Here is a 17,231-nt window from a genome sequence, read left to right on the forward strand (position 1 = left end):
GAAACTTGCTTGGGCCAAGAAACATGAGCAATGGGCATTAGACCGGTGGAAATCCGTCCACAGTCTTCGTGAGACGCACATTAGGTGAACAGATGATCTCTATATATGTGGTTCCCACCGTGAAGCATGGAGGAGGTGGTGTGGGGGTGCTTTGCTGGTGGCACTGTCTGTGATTTATTTAGAATTCAAGGCACACTTAAACAGCATTGCTACCACAGCATTCTTTCAGCAATACGCCATCCCATCTGGTTTGCGCTTAGTGGGACTATCAATGTATTTTTTCAACAGGACAATGACCCAGATCACAAGTTTTTTTTTTTTAGGTCAGTCTCACAGAAAAGGGTCTGAATACGGTATTTCTGTTTACATTTTTCTGAATAAATGTAAAACCATTTCTGCTTTATCATTATGGGGTATTATGTGAAGATTGAGGATTTATTTTAATTTTTATCAATGTTAGAATAAGACTAATGTAACATAAACAAGATGTAGAAAAAGTGAAGGGTTCTGAATACTTTCCGAATGCAACTGATTATTGAAAGTATATCCATTTGTAAAATGCTTTTTTAGAGGGCGGTACCACTTTAGCCTGTGTAATGAAAGCAATAATGAATAATGTCATTTAGAAGAGAGCATTTCCATTCACAAACTGCTTTTTAGAGCAGTACATTGAACATAACATTGTTAGCAACAGCTAACAATTTCAAAGATTTTACTGACTTATACAGTTCATATAAGGAAATCTGTCATTTAAATAAATTCATTAGGCCCTAATCTATGGATTTCACATGACTGGGAATGCATCGGTTGGTCACTGATACCATTTTTAAAAAGTAGGGGCGGTGAATGTGCTCAATGAGTGATGTGTCTGGTGAGTATGCAGGCCATGGAAGAACTGGGACATTTACAACTTCCAGGTATTGTGTACAGATCCTTGCGACTTGCCTTGGTTGAATGGCACGTCATTGGGCCTCAGGATCTCGTCACGGTATCTCTGTGCTTTCAAATTGCCATCGATAAATTGCAATTGTGTTTATTGTCTGCAGCTTATGCCTGCCCATACCATAACCCCACTGCCACCATCAGCAAACCCACTCGCCCACACAACACCATATACTCTATCTGCCATCTGTCTGGTACAGTTGAAACTGTGATTCATCTGGGAAGAGCACACTTCTCCAGCATGCCCATGGCCATCGAAGGTGAGCATTTGCCCACTGATGTTGGTTATGACGCTTAATTGCAGTCAGGTCAAGACCCTGGTGAGGATGACGAGCATGCAGATGAGCTTCCCTGAGACGTTTTCTGACAGTTTGTGCAGAAATTCTTTGGTTGTGCAAACAGTTTCATGAGATATCCAGGTGGCTGGTCTCCGATGATTCCGCAGGTGAAGAAGCCTGATGTGAAGGTCCTGGGCTGGCATGTTTACACATGGTCCGCAGTTGTGAGGCCGGTTGGACGTACTACCAAATTCTCTAAAACAATGTTGGAAGCGGTTTATGATAGAGAAATGTAATATTAAATTCCCTGGCAACAGCTCTGGTGGACATTTCTGCCGTCAGCATGCCAATTGCACGCACTCTCAACTTGAGACATCTGTGGCATTGTTGTGTGACAGCTGCACATTTTAGAATGGCCTTTTATTGTGCACGAGGTGCACATGTGTAATGATTGTGCTGTTTAATCAGTGTCTTGATATACCACATACACAAGGTGTATGGTTTATCTTGGCAAAGGAGAAATGCTCACTAACAGAGATGTAAACAAATTTGTGCACCAAATGTATGAGTAATAAGGTTTTTGTGTGCATTGAAAATATCTGGGACCGTTTGTTTCAGCTCATGAAACATGGGGCAAACACTTTACATGTTGCGTTCATATTTTTGTTCAGTGTATAATAGACTACGAAATATGCTCCTTTTGAACCTTGTTTACAATTAGCACCTTTTTGTGAGACCGTTTATATATTTTTCATAGACTCCATATTTTCTCTTTGGCTCATGAACTTCCTCAGCTTTCAAAGAGCTACAGTGCTTGGAGTTGACATTGTATGGTGGCTGAACCTCTTCATTGAAATGTCCCTATAATCTCTCCTTTCTCCTGGATTTGAAAGGAAATTACAGATATATGGAACTTTTTCCAGCCAATGCCTATACCAATCCAATAATTTTACATTTGTGGGGAGAATTGAACAAGTACACAGTTCAGGAGGAATGAGAGATTATTGGGACTGAATTTAGTTGTGAGATTTTAGTTATGGGGTTTTGAGTAATCAGCTGGTAAATCAAAGGAAGGCGTTAAGGTCTCCATAATGCTAATAATTAATTGATTAGGGGTCATTAGCCATGCTGCCTAAAATAAACAGCCTTTGATAGCATCGGCACTAACCTCTGACAGAAACAGATGAATACCTCAGGGTTGGAGGTTTTTGAACATTTTGGTGCCGAGGAGGGAGGGGAACTTTTCTCTCTTATGCTCTCCTTGGTTTCCTTTTCTGCTCCTTCTCTTCACTCTTAGAAAAAAAGGTGCTACTTAGGACCATAAAGGGTTCTTATGCTGTCTCTGAAGGTATTGGTTATTGATTCCAACTTCTAATGGGCTTTTGGGGGTTATTCATTGAGGGGAAGGGTTCTACCTTGAACCAAAAGGGTTCTACCTTGAACCAAAAAAGGTTATCATACAGGGACAGCCGAAGAACCCTTTATCTTTTGTTTCCCCCAGAGTCTTTTTCGGGCACTGTTTAGCGCAACGGAATGTCACTGTACTTTAGCAAAGCATCTAAACTATTTGTTTAGAAACAAAACATTCTGAGCGAGGTGGGCAGATGATCAAAGGGTTTTGGCAGAGAGGCATTGCTACGGGTCCTGCCTACCCCTTGACTCGGCTGCCCCTGAAATTACCATCTTAAAATGACAAACCCCTGAAAGGAAATCGAGCAGTGTATTCATAACACTGACACTCCGTTATTACAATGTTTGGGTTCTCTCTGTTCCTTTCCTTCTCTCCTTTCCGGGTCTTCCTCTGTCTGGCACGGCTTGATATAGTGGTATTTTTTAAGTCGCGTCTTTGAAGTCAAAAGGACTCGCTAGCAATGTGTTTTCTCAAGTCTGACTACCTCTGTACACTGAGCAGTTGAACTCCAGCAGAGGTTCTGTCTTAACGTTGTCGTCAATGGGTAAAGTTTACAAGACTTGTTGTTTAGGAGACAGTCTTATACAGTGCAATTTAAATGGATAATTAGTGCATGCAAAGCTGCATCAATAAGCATGCATAAGAACAGATTTCTTACTATAATTGGGGATTTGAGTTTTTCCTTGCCATATGAATCGACCAAGGAAAACTCTTTGTACTATTTTAGGCATAAATATATATATTGCAAAGCCCTAAAATTCTCCCATGGCTGATGTTTTGTTTGAGGATTGCTGTGGGGCTAGTTTTAGTTTAGATGTGTTGGATGTAGAAAGGCCCTACCAGAGGATGGAGACAATTAGGAATTGTGAGAAGGAGGGGGGATTGTTTGGATGACTGCTCTGGGTGGTCTACAACTAGACAGACATGTCTCTACTGGTTGTTTTACTACACATGCTACGGTAAAACCATGTCTCTACTGGTTGTTTTACTGCACACGCTACGGTAAAACCATGTCTCTACTGGTTGCTTTACTGCAGACATTTCTATACACACCTTACGGTAAAACCATGCAGAGGGGTTATGGTATGGGGAGGCATACGCTACGGACAACGAATACAATTGCATTTTATCGATGGCAATTTGAATGCACAGCAATACAGTGATGATCATGAGGCCCATTTTTTTAAAGGTATCTGTGACCAATGTAATGTATGTAATCCCAGTCGTGTGAAATCCATAGATTTCTAATAAATGTATTTCAGTTGACTGATTTCCTCAAATGAACTGTAACTCAGGAAAATCTTAGAGAATAAAATATATATTTCTTTATTCTATTTTCAATACATTTGCAAACATTTCTAAAAACATGTTTTCACTTTGTCATTATGGGGTATTGTTTGTAGATGGGTGAGATAGAGTTGTTTCATCCATTTTGAATTTAGCCTGTACCACAACAAAATGTGGGATAAGTCAAAGGGTGTGAATGCATTCTGAAGGCACTGTATATTACACGGTTTACTTCTGGTGGACATGTACAAAAGGTGCGCTTCTTTGAATGTCCTCCCCGTTTTTATTTGTGTGAATTCCCTCGTTTAGTCACCAGAGAGCAGCTCTTTTATTGTGCGTAGTTGTTTGAGAGGGCATAAATGTGTGGGTGGTCCCCATGTTTCTACTGTAGTGAGCAGCACATATATCTGCTAATGAAGGAATAAATTGGCGAGTCGTGCCATATCTGTCCTAATGAAGAATGCCCTACTTGGTTTTAGCAAGAGAGAGAGAGATTCAGTCACCGGAATAAAGGCCTAATTTTTCTTCACGCTCTCAGCCACATCAGCACTGCCAACCGCATCCCAGTAATATTTAACATCAAAGCGAGGTATTAACAATCGAGGTCAATCATTGTTCCTTCTCTGTGAATGTAGATCCATTTAAATAGTTAAGGTGCTGTATTTCACCATCAAATCCATATTTAGCACATCACTTTTGGAATGGACATTTTTAGTCCTTCCGTTTTGTACATTTTATTTTAAAAAACGATTGAAAGAGGTTTTGCTAATTTATTCCACCACGTCTATTTTGGATATGGCATAGTTATACAATAGGCTGTTCTTTACCCTCTATGGTCTACATTAAGGAGGAAAGACATTCTACAGTTAGTATTATAACCAGCATATGGGAAATTTAGTAACTGGGGTGCATTAAAAAGTACATCTGGATATTTAACCAGGGGAAAATCTTGGGGGCCACAGTGGTGACCGGTTGGCCTGGCTGGTATTTGCGCTATGGCAGGCAGGGAAGGAAGGGACTGAGTGCTCCCAGCTGCAGCTGGGATCTATTCAGCAAGCCTAGAAATGTCATGAATAGAGCTGACACAGTTCCTTATGAATAGAGCTGACACGATTCCCTATTCTACATGACAGACAATCATATCCATTCTACACAATACATTTCTATCTAAACAGGCTGAAAAGGCCCCTGGGTTCTACTGTGGGCCGACTGGCCAGAGGAATCTCAGTATTTATTATGTACAATAATAACAGATATGACTCCTTGCAATGAGACATACCCAATAGTTCGTAAATCATGTTTATTTTTTGGGGGTTCTCTTTGTCTAACTCTAACAACGTTGTGTGTGTGTGTGCGTCTGTTTGTATCTGTGTGTGTGTGACTAGTTAGTTAGTGACACAGTAGTATTATTGAGTTTATCTCCTTGTTTCAGGTGCTTATTTCAACCCAGGATATGATGCCATATCTTCTTGTAACTGTACATCAAACATAGTGATCATTAATGTTGTCGCTGAATATGACATGAGTTTTATGATAGGGGAATGTGAAGTGCACATTTTGGACTCACGGGTGTTTGGCTTGCTTGTATGACATTAAATTGGTATTTATTATAATCCTCAACGTCTCATCTTTCAAAAATACATAGAGTCCTCTTAATTTCCAGAATTTCTCTCTCTCACAAAACAAACAATTTGCAAATGTTGCCCAATTATCGGGTGGAATGAGGGGAACTTCTTGTGGCGTGCGGTGCTGAAGTTCAAGAATGGCTGTCAGTCAAAACCCATACGGCGCTGTGAATCGCAGAGCCTGAGCTCTGATGTCATTTAGAACATGCTACTGTACAGCCATTGTGTTCCATTTTAGGCGCTTATCAGTGCCCAAATCTGCAATTTTCCACCCATATACAGGTACGAGTATAAAGGGCTACTGTTGTATATTAGTGAATGCATGTACTTTGCAGTAAGAACTTTGTGTTGCTCCCCTCATACTGGCCTGTGCATCTTCTCTGTCTGACTAATGAAACCCTAAGACCCTGATGTTTTTGTTTTTTTAACACAGAGAGAGAGAGAGAGAGAGAGAGAGAGAGAGTTAATTCATATCTACAATTGTACTGTCCAATTATGGAGAGTATACCTTTTGTCATAGGTCTGCTGCAGGATAATTAGGGTTGGTTTCTGTCTTAGTGTCTGGTAGTAGGCTCATGCTGATCATTCTGAGTGTGTGTGTGAGATGCTGTTGGTGTCTTGGATGTTTCCTATAGGTACAGTTCTATGATCAGCTTTCCCTCCCCTAATACTAACCTTAACCATCAGTGGGGAAAATGCCAAACTAACTCAAGATCAGCGTTTGGGAGAAACTTCACTCTACACCGGCCTAGGCTCCCTTCAACCAGCTTCTAGAATCATGATACAATTGCATTGCTAATGGAAAATACTAAAAGATACTGATAAACTCAGCATCCTCTCACTGTCAACTGCGTTTATTTTCTGAAAATGTAACGTAAATATTTGTATGAACATAAGATTCAACAACTGAGACATAAACTGAACAAGTTCCATAGACATGTGACTAACAGAAATTGAATAATGTGTCCCTGAACAAACGGGAGGGGGGGGGGGTTAAAATCAAAATTAACAGTCAGTATCTGGTGTGGCCACCAGCAGCATTAGGTACCGCAGGGCATATCCTCCTCATGGATTGCACCAGATTTGCCAGTTCTTGCTGTGAGATGCTACCCCACTTTTCCACCAAGGCACCTGTAAGTTCCCGGACATTTCTGTGGGGAATGGCCCTAGCCCTCATCCTCCGATCCAACAGTATGGCTGGTGGCATTGTCATGCTGGAGGGTCATGTCAGGATGAGCCTGCAGGAAGGGTACCATGTGAGGGTGGAGGATGTCTTCATTGTAACGCACAGCATTGAGATTGCCTGCAATGACAACAAGCTCAGTCCGATGATGCTGTGACACACCGCCCCAGACCATGACGGATCCTCCATCTCCAAACATCCCCCTCCAGAGTACAGGCCTCGGTGTAACGCTCATTCCGTCAACGATAAACGCAAATCCGACCATCACCCTCTGTGAGACAAAACCACGACTCGTCAGCGAAGAGCACTTTTTGCCTGTCCTGTCTGGTCCAGCGACGGTGGGTTTGTGCACATAGGTGACGTTGTTGTTGGTGATGTCTGGTGAGGACCTGCCTCAGCCTATTGCGGACAGTCTGAGCAGTCTGATGGAGGGATTTTGCATTTGTGGTGTAACTCGGGCAGTTTTTGTTGCCATCCTATACTAGTCCCACAGGTGTGATGTTCGGCTGTACCGATCCTGTGCAGGTGTTATTACACGTGGACTGCCACTGCGAGGACGATCAGCTGTCCGTCCAGTTTCCCTGTAGCACTGTCTTAGTCATCTCTCAGTACGGACATTGCAAATGATTGCCCTTTCCACACCTGCAGTCCTCATACCTCCTTGCAGCATGCCTTAAGGCACGATCACCCCAATGAGCAGGGACCCTGGGCATCTTTCTTTTGGTGTTTTTCAGAGTCAGTAGAAAGGCCTCTTTAGTGTCCTAAGTTTTTGTAACTGCGATCTTAATTGCCTACTGTCTGTAAGTTGTTAGTGTCTTAATGACCATTCCACGGGTGCATGTTCATTAATTGTTTATGGTTCATTGAACAAGCATGGGAAACAGTGTTTAAACCCTTTACAATGAAGATCTGCAAAGTTATTTGGATTTTTACGAATTCTTTTTGAAAGACAGCATCCTGAAAAAGGGACGTTTCTTTTTTTGTTTAGCTTCGACATTGACTATGAAAACTTGAACTGTATATGTGTCCTATAAGTCTTGTTGCAAATTCAGAAATCACTGGAATTTGGTGTATGGACCCTGTTAGCTGGTTAGATGAGCATTGTGTGAACACAGACAGACACACACACACACACAGTATTAAGACCTTCAGAATGAGAGCAGAGAGAGAGAGAGGACGGCACGGCTAATGGATGACTATTGATGTTTTCATCAGCCAATGTAAGGTATACTGGAGTGATTGTGGTTATTATTCACTATTTAACTATCCATCTATCTTTCTTTCTCTCTCTATCTGGCATTCTCTCCCTCTCTCAGTCCTCTCTCTTCCCTCTCTCCATTTCTATCTCAGTCTGTCTCTGGATTTCTGTTTCCATCCATCTGTCTCTTTCTCTCGGTTTCTGTATCTGGCTTTGTATCTCTTTCAGGTTTTCCATCTCTGCTCTCTCTCTCTCTTTCTGTCATCTCTCTCTCTCACACACACACACACACACACACACACACACACACACACACACACACACACACACACACACACACACACACACACACACACACACACACACACACACACACACACACACACACACACACACACACACACACACACACACACAGTGGAGGCTGGTGGGAGGAGCTATAGGCTCATTGTAAAGGAATAAATGGAATGGTATCAAACTCCATTCCAACTATTACAATGAGCCCGTCCTCCTATAGCTCCTCCTACCAGCCTCCACTGACACACACACACAAACACTTGGCCTGTCCTGTAGAGTCAGGTGGGACCCAAATGTACTACCTCATGGTTGTATTCATTAGACATCTTATGAAGAAAAAAAACTGACTGAATTAAGGAGGAATTACCTAGACTTGCCCATTTTCGGTTGCATGCCCTAAATAAAGAGCGCAACACAGATCTCTCTCACTGAGATGCACGTCAATGGGCTGACCAGGAGTGGAGATGTGGCCTAGCTGGCCTGACATGTTCTTATCATCTGTGGTCAATCTAATGGCTGGCTCCAACGTCCACCCAGTCCACATAACCAAAGGATCAGTGTGCATAGTTGTTGTGTAGAGAAACATCATGTGGTTTGAAAGAACAGAAAACTGCCCTATTATCCAAACTTATGTGTGAAACACTAAACATTTTGTCATATTTTATATTGGCTTTTGTCAAAGAATGAATCGATTATGTGAATAGGTCTGTAACAAAGGATTAAATAGGGGGCAATAGACGAGGGAATAAGGGCAACCCCTACTAACTTTTGAGTTGAACAGGCCAATTCCTTATTGTAGGGATGAATAAGGGACTATGAAAGTTTGTGTGACCACTACGCTCAGAACAGGTGTGTCGACCAAAATGTAATAGAATTCCAAAATTGTTTAGCTGGTCCATACTCAAAAAGGAGATTAAAGGTTTATTTTTTAAATGTATTTTTAGTATATATTTCATTCAGGGGTAGGTAGATAGACAAAGGTTTCGGCATAAGCCTTCTTCAGTGTCATGACAATTTAGGAGTGAATAAGGGAACATTTGTTTGCCACTGTCTTGTTGCACATTATACTGAAAGTATAGTGCCTTTTGAACAATGGATGAGCAATGGCTTTAATGTGTAGATGGGTAAATGTGTAGCCATAAAGGCACTCTATGAAATACATGGTATGAGATACATAATATAGGCGTTTGTGAACCTCTTCTTCTCAGTTACCACAGTGAGACTAACTGCCTGAGCCACTCCCCCCATCCCCCAGCTTAACGGTGTGTGTGTGTGTTAATTTGTGTGAGCTCACCCGTGTTTTGAGAGAGCCCAAAATATGCATACAGTCTGCTAGGCTACAGGTCTGCCGGTCTTTCTAGTTAGCAGTAGCAGCAGATTAGCAAGCCCAGTGCCCAAATGGAGGATTGCTTTCTTTGTGTGCTATTCACATGAGGCCTGGTGCAGGGAAACTGCTGCCATTTTGGTTTTGTCTGAGTAGGGCTTTGGTTTGAGCGAGTCTGTGGTTTGTTCAGTGCTCAGTGGCTGGGCGTCAATACAGGTGTCACAGCCTGTCCTCTCGTGTGTGTGTGTGTGTGTCCTCACCACTCCATAATGGCCTTCCTGCCACAGGATCCCACACACACACACAAACACACAATTACTGTAATCAACCCCATCAAACCCAGCCTGTTACATGGAGGGTGTGTGTGTGTGTTTGAGTGCAGCGAGAGGGAGTGTGTGTGGCTTTGTTGTAGTATATTTTGCCTGTGCTCTTATCATTGTTCTTCAAATGTCTCCAAGTATTTTTCAGGGATTTTTATGCAATTGAAATCCTTGGGCTGGTCCAAAACTTTTTTATTATTAATAATTTTTTGTGTACCGCAGAAATGCTTTCAGTTTAAACTTAAATGACTAAAATCAGATAGAAAATATGTAGAAAATATAATGGACCTATTTAAAAATATATATATATAATCTTTGAGAACTAACAATCACCAAAATAAAAGCTAGACAGTCAGGGAGAATAAAAAAATAAGTATTTTATTCATATTTATTTTGTTATTACATTTAAGCAGAAGAATACTGCATTAGCCATGGCAAAATTAATAGAGTTGCAGCTCTAAAACTGCAATATTTTCTTTCTGCTCCATAGCAAAGTGTGTAGAATTGCAGGAAATTTGCTTTAAAACAGCAAAGAAATATCTCCACTCCCATAGTGAAATGTGTAGAATTGCAGGAAATTGGCCTAAAATGTTTTACATTTCTCTACACCGCCAAGATGGGGTCCTCTATAATTTCCTTAAATTCTGCTGCGCCAACGGGTAAGGCACGCCCACCCACTTTAAGCCCCTTTTTTTGATCCAGAAAAAAAATATTTTTTCAAATGTCAAAATAGTAACCTTGTATTTTATATTTTTCTTTCTGTGTGTGTGTCCGTGCGTGCATGACAGCAGGTCACAGAACAACTCGAGAGACCATTCAGCTGTGAAGAGACAGAAGAAGCCAGAAGATCACACAAACACACCCAAAGGTGAGATGCAGGTGAGCATTAAGATGGAGGTAAACAGATCACATAGTGTGTGTGAGAGAGCTGCAGACGGGCTGAGCTAACCAGTCTGTACCTACTGGCAGCTTGTAAATCTAACAAAAAAACAGGAAGGAATTTCCTCCTTAGATAGACAACCTGTCTGCAATACATTACTTTACCCTAATGCCATTATGTAGATACAACATATAACTACTTTGGTAGCCAGAATGTAACTACTGCAGATGAGGTCTATGAAAATGTTTTATTATAGTGTAGCCTAATAAAAAATTTACTTACCAAATGCTCTGTTAAATTCCTTACTAGTGTAGTTACATGTAACTAATTACACCAAAAGATTACAAGTTCCCATAACTACAGTGTATGAAGTGTGCCTACTGCCCAACCAGTCAGTAACACCAAAAGGGTCATGTTCATTTGGCACCAAATGGATGAAAACAGCCTGAAACTGAGAGGGACTACCTGGACTTGTCCAATTAGAAACTCACATTTTTGTTGTCCAATCGCTTCCCTAATGAACATGACCCAGTAGCCTGCTGCCCTGCGAGGAAACCAGTCTGTCCTGTATTGTATTGTATTGTGTTGCCTGGCTGTCCCTAACCAGTTGTCACAAAATATTCCTTGTGTCATCGCTGCACCCCCTCATGTCTGAAAGGAGCTCTCTGAGTTGTAAAATAGTCTAAAATTCACACACTGCTATGATAGCAATGTGCAGACAGCTCCATTGTTATTTTTACGTAATTTGATTGCGCCAAACGATTTGTCACTAGATTTTGTTGTTTTTAGATATGGGTCCCAATACATGTGGTTGTAATTTGGCTATGTCTTCTCTTTCTCATTCATCCAAAAATAGATCAAATCGTCTCCATTTCAGCAATGGAGACATTTGTAGAGAAGGTTATGTACAACCTTGTTCTGTATGCTTTGACTATTGGGGAAATCACTTTAACACAAAGCCTTTACATTGAGTCGCACGTTCACAGTGGTCTCCAACCGACCATCGTCTTACAACAATGAAGTGGTCAAATGTCAGAGCTGCTCATACCATTAAGACCAGCTTGTCTGAGTGACCAGCTTGTCTCCCCCCTAGCCCCATATACTGTAGACTTCCACTTCCTCCTCCGGCCCGTCGGCAGTCATGCCCAGCCCCGTCACTCCGATTTGGGCTTGGACGTCAGCTCAGGGTCCATCTCTTTCTCTCTGACTCTTGACCAAACCAGTCTGAGTCATGCTTGTCCTCTGGACGTAGAACACCTTGGAGTACACTGCCATTACCTCTGCTGATCCGCTTCTGTCAATTCGCACAATGTCAATCCAATGGCTTAATAAGGGGCCAGGGATCAGGGAGTTTGATGTGGCCCTCGAGCAAGGACTGGCTGTACTTTTGGTCATGTTTCCGGAGCAAGCTAATAAAGGCCTGGTTAGGAATTAGTACATTTTTTTGCAGTACGGAATAGACAAGAGAATTTAGCTAATGAAGAAGGGTCAACATATAGATAGTCTCCTGTTCACTTTGTCCACCCGTGAGAAAAAAACATCCTTCATTATTACATTTAGATTCAATTAAATGACTGAACACATTTTAGTATTACTCACTTTAATTATTGAAAAAGCACCACACACATTCCATGAGAGTGCATGCATCGATTTTTGGCGTGGTCACAAATGCAGATGACTGTCTTGCCTTTGAAAGGTCCCCACATCATAGTGAAACTTCAGATGCTATCAATTAGCATGACTCAGCAGGTTGTGTTGATGCTAAGGTCTCTCAGTTGAGGTAGCTAGCAACACATGCCGATAGACTACATGCCGATAGAAACCACCCCTAGCGCTCTCACGGTGCGCTGTTTACCAAGACTCAAATGAGTCAGGACTTTCAAGATGACTAAAAGATGACTAAAGCCTCAACCGCTACCGAGAGTGAAAACAAATGTGTTTTCCTGCTCCGCGTACAGTTGAACAAAAAGTACATGACCTTGCATTAAATGTGTCTAAGACAAATAAGCCGCTGAACTGAAGGTTAAACTAGGAGCAAAATGATAACGTGTGAAATGCTTTGAATAATTATATTAGGACAAAAAATATTATATTAGAACATTGTATTGTATTATAATACCCTCCACCCCCACTTTCCCTTTGCCCTCAAAACAGCCTCAATTCGTTGGGGCATGGACACCTCAATGTGTCGAAAGCATTCCACAGGGATTTTGACCCATTTTGACTCCAATGCTTCCCACAGTTGTATCAAGTTGGCTGGATGTCCCAGCAGCATTGTAGTTCTTGACACAAACTGGTGCACCTGGCACCTACTTACCATACCCCGTTCAAAGGTACTTAAATCTTTTGTCTTGCCTATTCACCCTTCGTAATTGCACACACACAATCCTTGTCTCAATTGCATCAAGGCTTTAAAAAATCCTTCTTTAACCAGGTCTCCTCCCCTTCATCTACTCTGATTTGAAGTGGATTTAACAAGTGACATCAATAAGGGATCACAGCTTTCGGCCTGGATTCACCTGGTCAGTCTATGTCATGGAAAGAGAAGGCGTTCATAATGTTTTGTACACTATACATTATAGGGAAAGGGGGTGCCACTCAGTATACAATTGGCAATCAGGACATTGAACGGTCTGTGAAACAAATGGGGCTTTATTGGAAATTGACATGTTAATAGGTTTAGGTTTATTAACCCAACCAAAGTGCATATTTGAATTCTTAATGCCTCCCTTTCTTTCTCTCCATTGCTTTCTCATCTATGCCAGAGGACGAGACCAAGAGGAAGCAGAGAAGATGTCTGCATTAATTTCCAAGCGTTCAGTCTCTCTACATATATTTCACGTGGGTGAGCAATATGAGATGGTTTCAGTCTTTTAAGTGTAATAAAACACTCAAAGTTAAATAGCCATCCTCTTATAACAACAGGTAAATGGAGGCGTCTGAAAAGTGACTTTAAGACATGAGGGACAATGGCCATGTCTTTGTGGTGTCCTTCTAGCTCTGAGAGAGAGAGAGAGAGAGAATAAAAGAGGGATGAGAGAGAGAATTAAAAGAGGGATGGAGAATAAAAGAGGGACGGAGAGAGAATAAAAGAGGGACAGAGAGAATAAAAGAGGGAAGAGAGAGAGTGAATAAAACAAGAATGAGCGGGAGAATAAAAGAGTGATGAAGAGTGAGAATAAAAGAGGGATGGGAGAGAATAGAGGTATGGAGAGAGGGGGAGAATACATGTGGGCGAGATAATAAAGGAGGGATGGAGAGAGAGAATAAGAGGGATGAGCGAGAAATAGGGAGAATAAAAGAGGGATGGAGAGGGAGCAATAGAGAGGCCCAGCTGCTCATTGCCATGGCCGGACTAACTGCCTTTGGGGCCCGGGGCACCGACCTCCAGGCGGGTCTCTTTTGAGAAACTGCATTTCAACACATATTATGTGTTGAAGAAAAAGCTGTTTTGCAATAGTATTCTACACATTTCTCTACACAAGAGAACATTTTAGTTTTTCTGTTTTTATAGCTCATCTCATGCTATTGTTCATATTTTGCCATGAGGCTGAGAGAAAGTTTTGAAGTTTTATAGCTAATTTTCTGCAATTCTACACATTTTGCTATCTGGGTGGTGGCCCCCGACCTCCATTCGGTAATCCAGCCCTGCCTATTGCTCTCCTCATCTTTCCTCATCTCGAAGCAGCAAACTGTCAGCCCGACTGTCAGCCCGACTCACCATCAGGCCCTGTTTTCCCCAGTGAACATTCAACGCTGTCGGTGAGTTTGAGTTAAATTGACAAAAACCATCGACCGTTGAGTGTACCCTGTGGCCAGCCCAACTCTCAATGTGACCAGAGGAAGAAGGAAGATGAACACTATGGTCCTATCTGCCTCTCCACCCCTCTGCATCTACCCCCCTCCTAAACATACACACACACAGAAACCAATCCTCCAGCCTCTAACCACAGCAAAGGTCACAATCAACATTCATTGCTGTCGGTGGGTTTAACTAAGTGGGAAAGCTCGCTGAACAATGAATGCTACTGTGTCCCCGATTTCCACGCCAACCAAACGTCAGAGGGGATATCGTCCGGATTTGCTGATTATTGTGTATATATATTATGTATTTCCCCCACAGGCTTGTATGGAGAATGTAAGTAGACATAGCATCATATAAAATCTTGATCATGCTTGTTGGAGCTTTCTTATGTGGCTATGGGAGAAGGGGGAATAAAATGTATATATCCAACCATCCATATGATTCTGTGAGTACATTTTCTTTGACTGAGGATAAGGATTTTGAAATGCAGATATTATAGGTCTCTTTTGCTAAATATATATCTTTAATCTCAATGAGACAAATAATAGCTAAATATACCATAGACAGTTATTACCAAGGTTTAAAGATGTGAATTTTCCTCAATAGTTTACATAACTTTAACTGAAAATCTGAAGACACTTTTTAGCCCCTTACTCCTTCACGATATGGGGGACTGTCATATTTAGCTCACATGCGCCTACTGTAAAATTATAAGTTTGTCTAGTTTGACAGATCGAGGACAGAATATGTCCTGAAGGCAATAGCCCCACGAATTGTCTTGGAGAAACAGTAAGTGCATCCTAACCCACCCTTAGTGATTACGGTATTTAGTAGGCATTATATAATAAATGTATACACTAAAATATACAGTGAAAACAGAGGAAGGCATGTCATACGAATTCCAAATGGTTAATAGTGTGCCTGGAATTTGACTAGAAGTTAATTTTATACATTTATGATTTGTTATAAAGTGTTCTCATACATTATACATTTCTCTGGTCATTGCAGTATTTTCCATGAAATAACACTTGAATGATATAATCACAGAGGAATTTGTGACCCATTATGCTTTTATTTGTCTAAAGATAGAACACATGACAAAAGTTTGAATGTTTCCATGTGTAATAGTACCAGTGGAGGCTGCTGAAGGGAGGGCGACTCATAATAATGGCTGGACTGGAGAGAATGGAATGGCATCAAACACATAGAAACCATGTGTTTGATTTATTTGATACCATTCCAGTCATTTCGCTCCAGCCATTACCACGAGCCCGTCCTCCCCAATTAAGGTGAAACCAACCACTTGTGAATAGTACAATAGATCACCCTCAATTGCTTACGGTTGGCCCCAGTGTGCTGTCTGTTTCTGCCATAGAGATTAGAGGTCGACCGATTATGATTTTAACCCTGATACCGATACCGGATATTGGAGGACCAAAAAAAGCCGATACCGATTAATCGGACGATTTTAATGTTTTTTATTTTATTTGTAATGATGACAATTACAACAATACTGAATGAACACTTATTTTAACTTAATATTATACATCAATAAAATCAATTTGGCCTCAAATAAATAATGAAACATGTTCAATTTGGCTTAAATAATGCAAAAACAAAGTGTTGGAAAGAAAGTAAAAGTGCAATATGTGCCATGTAAGAAAGCTAACGTTTAAGTTCCTTGCTCAGAACATGAGAACATATGAAAGCTGGTGGTTCCTTTTAACATGAGTCTTCAATATTCCCAGGTAAGAAGTTTTAGGTTGTAGTTATTATTGGAATTATAGGACTATTTCTCTATACCATTTGTATTTCAATAACCTTTGACTATTGGATGTTCTTATAGGCACTTTAGTATTGCCAGTGTAACAGTATAGCTTCCGTCCCTCTCCTCGCTCCTACCTGGGCTTGAACCAAGAACACAACGACAACAGCCACCCTCGAAGCAACAGTGACAGAGATGCTGGTTAACGTGCTCAACATCTGCTCTGACAACGAGCTCATGTCTGAAGGAGACGAAACCTGCGAGGGTAAAAAAAAACACGCCCTGATAAGAACACTTTTTATTTATTTATGCAGAGCAAGAGGAATAACTACTCCAAGTCTCAGAGCAAGTGACGTTTGAAACGCTATTAGCGCGCACCCCACTAACTAGCTAGCCATTTCACATCGGTTACACCAGCCTAATCTCGGGAGTTGATAGGCTTGAAGTAATAAACAGCGCTGTGCTTGCGAAGAGCTGCTGGCAAAACGCACGACTGTGCTGTTTGAATGAATGCTTACGAGCCTGCTGCTGCCTACCATCGTTCAGTCAGACTGCTCTATCAAATCATAGACTTAATTTATAACATGATAACACACAGAAATAGGTCATTAATATGGTCGAATCCGGAAACTATCATCTCGAAAACAAGAAGTTTATTCTTTCAGTGAAATACGGAACCGTTCCGTATTTTATCTAACGGGTGGCATCCATTAGTCTAAATATTCCTGTTACATTGCACAACCTTCAATGTTATGTCATAATTACTTAAAATTCTGGCAAATTAGGTGGCCCAAACTGTTGCATATACACTTGACTCTGCCTGGTTAATATTGCCTGCTAACCTGGATTTCTTTTAGCTAAATATGCAGGTTTAAAAATATATACTTCTGTGTATTGATTTTAAGAAAGGCATTGA

At 41.2% G+C, this 17,231-nt stretch overlaps 1 long non-coding RNA gene across 1 annotated transcript in view; it reads left to right on the forward strand.

Annotated features, from left to right (window-relative positions):
• The window catches only part of LOC116353087 (uncharacterized), a 38,214-nt gene extending 23,740 nt beyond the window's left edge, over positions 1–14,474 (forward strand). Inside the window, exons 3-4 of the long non-coding RNA XR_004202439.1 lie at positions 10,654–10,733; positions 13,511–14,474. This is a non-coding gene — a long non-coding RNA (uncharacterized LOC116353087). The remainder of the gene's footprint in view (positions 1–10,653; positions 10,734–13,510) is intronic.
• Positions 14,475–17,231: the final 2,757 nt, after the last annotated feature.

This window comes from Oncorhynchus kisutch, linkage group LG13, assembly GCF_002021735.2.
Source record: "Oncorhynchus kisutch isolate 150728-3 linkage group LG13, Okis_V2, whole genome shotgun sequence".
In the NCBI taxonomy this organism is placed as follows: Eukaryota; Metazoa; Chordata; class Actinopteri; order Salmoniformes; family Salmonidae; genus Oncorhynchus; species Oncorhynchus kisutch.